The following is a 6,009-nucleotide window of genomic DNA, read 5'->3' on the forward strand; positions in this document are numbered from 1 at the left end:
AAAAAATCTGAAAACATTTATCCGTAAAGATATATGTGCCCTGATGTTCATTGCAGCTTTATTTATGGTGGCCAAGACATGGAAACAACCAGTTTCCTTTTATAGATGAATGGATAAAGAAGTTGTGGTATATATACACAATGAAATACTATCCTGCCATAAGAAAAGATGAAATAATGCCATTTGCGACAACATGGATGGACCTTGAGAGTATAATGCTAAACGAAATAAGTCAGAGAGAAAAAGTCGAGAACCGTAATGATTTGACTGATATGTGGTATATAAAACTGAAAACAACAAAGGAAGAAGACAAACAAATGAAGAAACAAAAACTCATAGACAGACAATAGTTTAGTGGTTACCAGAAGGTAGTCGGGGAGGGCGGTGGTCCTAGATGAGGGTAAAGGGATCAAATATATGGTGATGGAAGGAGAACTGACTCTGGGTGGTGAACACACAATGGGATATATACATGAGGTATCACAGAATCATACACCTGAAACCAAGGTAACTTTACTAACAACTGTCACCCCAAAAAACTTTAATTAAAAAAAAATCTCTTAGGGGCGGACGGGTGGCTCAGTTGGTTAGAGTGCAGGCTGTCAACCACAAGGTTGCCGGTTCGACTCCTTGACTCCCGCAAGGGATGGTGGGCTGAGCCCCCTGCAACTAACAACGGCAACTGGACCTGGAGCTGAGCTTTGCCCACCACAACTAAGATTGAAAAGACCAACTTGACTTGGAAAAGTCCCGGAAGTACACACTGTTCCCCAATAAAGTCCTGTTCTCCTTCCCCAATAAAATCTTAAAAAAAACACCAACCTCTTAATCTCAAAATCCTTAACTTAAAAAAAAAAAAAAAAACAGAAGTAAGGTAGTAGAGTTGAGTTTTCGCTCTCTACTAAGTAGGACAAATTTCTTGAACTATTAGTCTGCTACTAATATTATAAAAAAGTTGTCTGCCTGAAAAGCAAAGATTATGTATGTCATCAGAATAATTTTCTATGTTTTATATTGTCCTAATAAGGTCCTTAGTTAAGGAAACTAAATCTCCACAATAGTAAGAAGTAAGGTTGTTTTTTTTGTGTGTTTTGTTTTTTTGCTAATAATTATATAAACCTCTGTATGTTGGGAGTGTTAGAGTTCATGTACTTTCTCAGTGTCACAGTAGAAGATTCCACTATAGGTTGAAGCAAGTTACATCCTAGTTTGAAAAGTATGAAACCCCAGCTAAACAGAAACTCAGTGCAGCGTCTACTCTAGACTCTACCCCCGGCAACTCCTCTGCCAGTGTTTCTCTTCTTAAATAAACTTTCTAACTTCTATTCCTTTGTGCCTCGTGAGTCCTTTCACAACGTGAGAGTGAGCGACCATGACACGATAGCTCAAAGATTAGAATATTTGTGATCCAGAATATTTTTAATGAAGACATACGATCTGACTGTCTCCCATTCACCTGCCTTTCCTTTTGAAAAAGGAATGCCCTTTTGAAAAAACATTTGGCCTTGACTGCCGTCTAAAGTGATGGTCTTGTTCCATCCCTACGGTCCAGTCTTCAGCAAGACAAACGCTGACACTAAGACTTCCTAGGAATGAAGCTTCCTAGCAACGGGGGCCACACTATCCAACCAAAAGGTTGTTCATTAATGCATTCTTTGGATTGATTTATGACCAAAAAGGGAAACTGTTGATGAAAAGAGGGCCTGACTAAGCCTGACAAGCTCAAGGGAGGCCTGCATGGGGGGCCTTACAAACTCAGAGACTGAAAGTAAAGACATAGGATGGTGTCAACATAAAGATTCCTAACTAAAAGTAAGTCATGGAGAGTAGTCACATCCTGGGCCTGTAGCTTTTTTGACAAAGGTCAATCTTTACCTTAAATAAGCCTGTTTATTGACTTTTTGCATTTAAGGTAACATACCTTTGGCATGTCAGAGTAACCTCTTTTCTGTGCTCCTCAAGGTACAACATTCCACCAGAGCACAGACCACAAAACCCCTCATTGCTACCTTGTTGCCCACGTACCATCTCTGTGTTGTGAATGTTAATTATTAACTATCCTATACACACCCATGTAAAAGAAGTATGTGTCTCTCCATTGTACTTTTTATCCAACCTTAGAGATTTTCCTGCTTTGCTTTCTCCTGCCTCTCTAATCTACTGCCAATTAATTTCAGGCAACCACTCCCCCACCTCCGTACATCTCCTCCTTTGATTCTAATATATAAAATAAGTTGTAAAACTACCATTCTTCAAGCATCTGCTCAATTGCTGAGATTTTGCTTCTCAGTAATTGTCGTCAGTTTGGCTTAAACTCTTAAAAAACATTTTCTTAGGATGGACCTTCTTTTGTCAACAAATGGAAACTCGTACCCGTTATTTAGATGTGGTACATATGGTGAACAGGAAGATAGAAAAATACATTTGTCAAGGTTCCTTTATTCTCCTGGGAGAGCAATTTGATTGAAATCTTACCAAATTATTTTCAAAGACTCCCCATTGCTCTAGCCCTGTGCAAATCCATTTAGCTTCTCTTTAGAATAATTTAAGGGTTAAACTTCAGAGTCTCTTCCTTGGGCTGGTCAATAAGAGCATGATGCCTGTCCTTTGTAATTAAGAAAGGAACCTAAGGCTTTGCTGGAGAGGTGTATAAACTGCAATGAGGCGGGGAGATAGGACTGCATTCTGTCCCATGGTTTTTCTAAGCTATTAGAGCTCAGCCTCAGATTCAGACTTACTTTGGAGTATCTCTAGGAAACCTGAGGCAAGGAGGAGAACCAAAGGGAGCGCACCTTTTCTTTTGGGGCCAAGAGCCACCTCTCATCTAGGACTCTGACATCCTCACCACCCTCTCTCATCTTTAAAAAGCTCACTGAACCAGAGGAAGTTAGAAAAAAAGAAAAGAGCTATAGATTGGAATTGTTGGCCAAGGAAGCCTGGGAGTCCCTCAGTCTTTTGAAAGCTTGCATTAAGTTTATATTTTCATTCTGGCTCCTAGGCCAGGGGCTTTATAAGGAAACTGGTAGAGAACGTGGTGATTGATGTCTCAAGGCTTTCCTTAATTAGTTTTTTCATGGTTAATGAGGACCCTCAACATCTGGGGCCCTGCCTCTCTCTTCAGCCTCCTGGCCTGCCACTCCTCCTTGTTTGAGGAATTGCTTGCAGATGTCAGTGGATACCATATTCTACCATATTCCCACTCCTTTGTCACCCTAGTCATTTAGCCTCCTGGGTTGCCCCTCCGCCATGATTGAGGGATTGCACGGAGGTCCCATGGATTCCACATGCCCACCCATTTGTCCCAACAGGAGTGCCTTTGTTTCTCCTCTTTCTAGAATTCCTATTCATCCTTTATGGACCCAGTTCAAAAGTCACAAATATTTGCTAATTACTTATTTATTTACATACTCTACCTCCCAATGCTCTTTAGATTCTGGGTCCCCCCCCCCCCACCCCGCTAGGCAGAAATGTCTTATTCTACTTTATATATCCGGCCCAGCATATAACAAAAATTTAATAAAATTTTAACTAATAAGAAAGACATGGGTGGAAACTTTTGAGTAAACAAATACTGTATTTGGACCACCCTAAATTGTTTTCCTTGCTTCACAGAATGCTAATTTCATCTTGTGGTGAGAAAAACATTTTTGCCTAGGATGTTAAGACAAAAATTTTAACAAATATTGATACAGGCCAGTTGTCCTTTATGTCTTTTGAGTGCCCAGTGAATTTCTTACTGGCCAAGGTCTAGGTATTCATTAGAAATATTTTGGGGACATGTGTAGGGATTTGGGACCGATGATGTGCTTTCAAAACCATTGCTATGCCACAAATTTAATGACAATCAGGAATTTTCTCAGGAAAACTTTAGAAGTGATGTCTCTGAAAACTTCCCTTTTCTTCCTTCTCCTCTCTAGAACTCCTCTTCCTTTTCTCTCACTCGCCTAGACACTAACTGTAACTTAGGCCTCGCCTGGATGCCTCCAGCTTTGATCAAAGTCTGCTGACTGGCATGGGGACTCTTAGGGGCAAATGCCCTTTTTATTTAGTTTTCTCTACGTAGTCCAGCCCTTGGCCTCTTCCTTCCCTGCCCAGGGAGGGAACTGGGTGACTGGAGCCACTCCTGCTAACTGGAAGGAATTGGGCGTTGCTGGGCATGCAGCCAGGAACTTGAACTCTGCTGAGGAATGGGGTCAGGGCAGCGGCTGACCCCCAGAGCAGGGCTGGCAGCCAGCTCACAGGGCATCTGGCTACCTGGGGGAGAGATTCTTCTGCTCCTGACAACAGGCAGTTTGTTCAGTTCTTGCCCCGATTCCTCCCCTGCTGCTTTTGACTGTATCCCTAAGCTCTTTGGTAACTCTACCTCTCACCAAATTTTGCAATTTGCTGTAGACTTCAAAACTCGAGCTCTACCTCTCCTTCCTTTAGAGCTGCATTTCTCTGAAAGTTGAAAGCCAACAAAGAGGATCAAGTTTCCTTAACTCCTTTTCTTTCAGGCTCCTGGAACTGAACTCTTTGGACCTACACACCAGAAAGACTCTATTTTATCGTACGACCATTTTAAAAGTTCCCCCAGCATTCTGATTTTAGATTGATCTCTGACCTAGAAGCTCACAAAGGAGTTAAACACTCTATTTTCAGAAACACATGGTAATACATTCATGCAAGGACACTGCTGAGCCTTCCTTTGGGGTAGACGCCGGTTTTCTGAGTTCTAACAACTGATTTTTATTGTTTACCTTTTTTTTTCTCCATGACCATGACTGCTTTTCTTTTTCTCCTGCTGCTTTTGTCTCGTGCATATCTTTTACTTCACTTCTGTAATCTGCCTCTCTCATGGTAGAATTTCCTTTTCCTTATGTTTTATCTTTTCTAGTCAGCCTGCCTCTTTCCCTCCTGCAAACCTCTCTGTTCCAGGGTTTAACTTGGAGATTTTATGAATCACTAAAAAGTTTATAGATTGCTAACCAGGGATAAGGACAATTCATTGCTGGTCAGGGTTAGCTTTCTGGTCAGGCCCACTTCCTCACTGCGTGTGACCTTCATCTCCCTTCTGCTGCGTTTCAACGCTGCTTCATTAACCTGTTACCCATCTTTTTTGCAGACACAAAGGCACGTTTTCTCATTTAAATTCCTCAACTTTTTAGATTTCTCAGACAGACGGCTTCCCTAAAAATGGCAGATGAACTTTGAGGCACAAAACAGTTATTATGAATACCTTTTCCTGGAGAATCCGCTGTCGATTGTCCACATTAGCTGTTATTTGTGGAAAGAGCACTAGATGTACGAGTCAGAAAAATTCGTTTTGCTGCCTAAAGGCTGTGCAATCTTGGGAAAATCACTTACCTTCTCTGGGTTCTTAATGTCTTTACTGGTAAAATGGGAATACTTCATGGGAGTATTGTGGAGATGAAATAATGAGCAGGAAAGCACTTTCCAAACTGTATGGAGATGGTAGCGTAAGTGAGCAGGAATGATATCCTGATTCTTCTATAAATCCTTCAAAGGTAAAGGATCATTAAACATTAAGATTTATTTTAGTCAGTTTATTTTAGGTGGATCTCAGGGAAAGCTTCAAGCTAGAAAAGATACAGAAATCCTTGGGCTGAAAATTGAGGTATAAGCTGGAGGATTTTTTTATCCAGAGAGGGTGCTTAGCAATTCTGATTGTTTGGAGTTGTGAATCTGGTCCCAGGCTAATGTAGCCTTAGGGAGTAGCTTTGAAAATGGAAGCACTGCAAGTGAGTTTCAACATTCACTTCCCAGGCAAGCCTAAAAGGCTGTTTTAAAAGAGAGTGTGTGTGGGCCAAACTCAAAGTAGCCTGGGACATTTCACACTGGCACCACCTCCTCTGGCTGTTTCTGAGGCCATCCAGAGGCCAGAGCCCAGATTGACTGAAAAGTAAAGAGAGGACTGCAGAGTTTGGGACTTTGTGCAGACCTGTTCATAGTGCAGAGGGCGGGAGGGAGGAAAGGAAGAAAGGAGGGTGTCGGGAGCGGAGGCCTCAC

General features: G+C 41.7%; 1 protein-coding gene across 1 annotated transcript in view; it reads right to left on the reverse strand.

The window, feature by feature from the left end:
- Positions 1 to 6,009, reverse strand: part of CD3E (CD3 epsilon subunit of T-cell receptor complex) — a 67,198-nt gene that overhangs the window by 61,052 nt on the left and 137 nt on the right. The gene's annotated exons all lie outside the window — the stretch shown is intronic.

The sequence above is a fragment of the Rhinolophus sinicus genome, linkage group LG06, assembly GCF_036562045.2.
Source record: "Rhinolophus sinicus isolate RSC01 linkage group LG06, ASM3656204v1, whole genome shotgun sequence".
Lineage (NCBI taxonomy): Eukaryota > Metazoa > Chordata > Mammalia > Chiroptera > Rhinolophidae > Rhinolophus > Rhinolophus sinicus.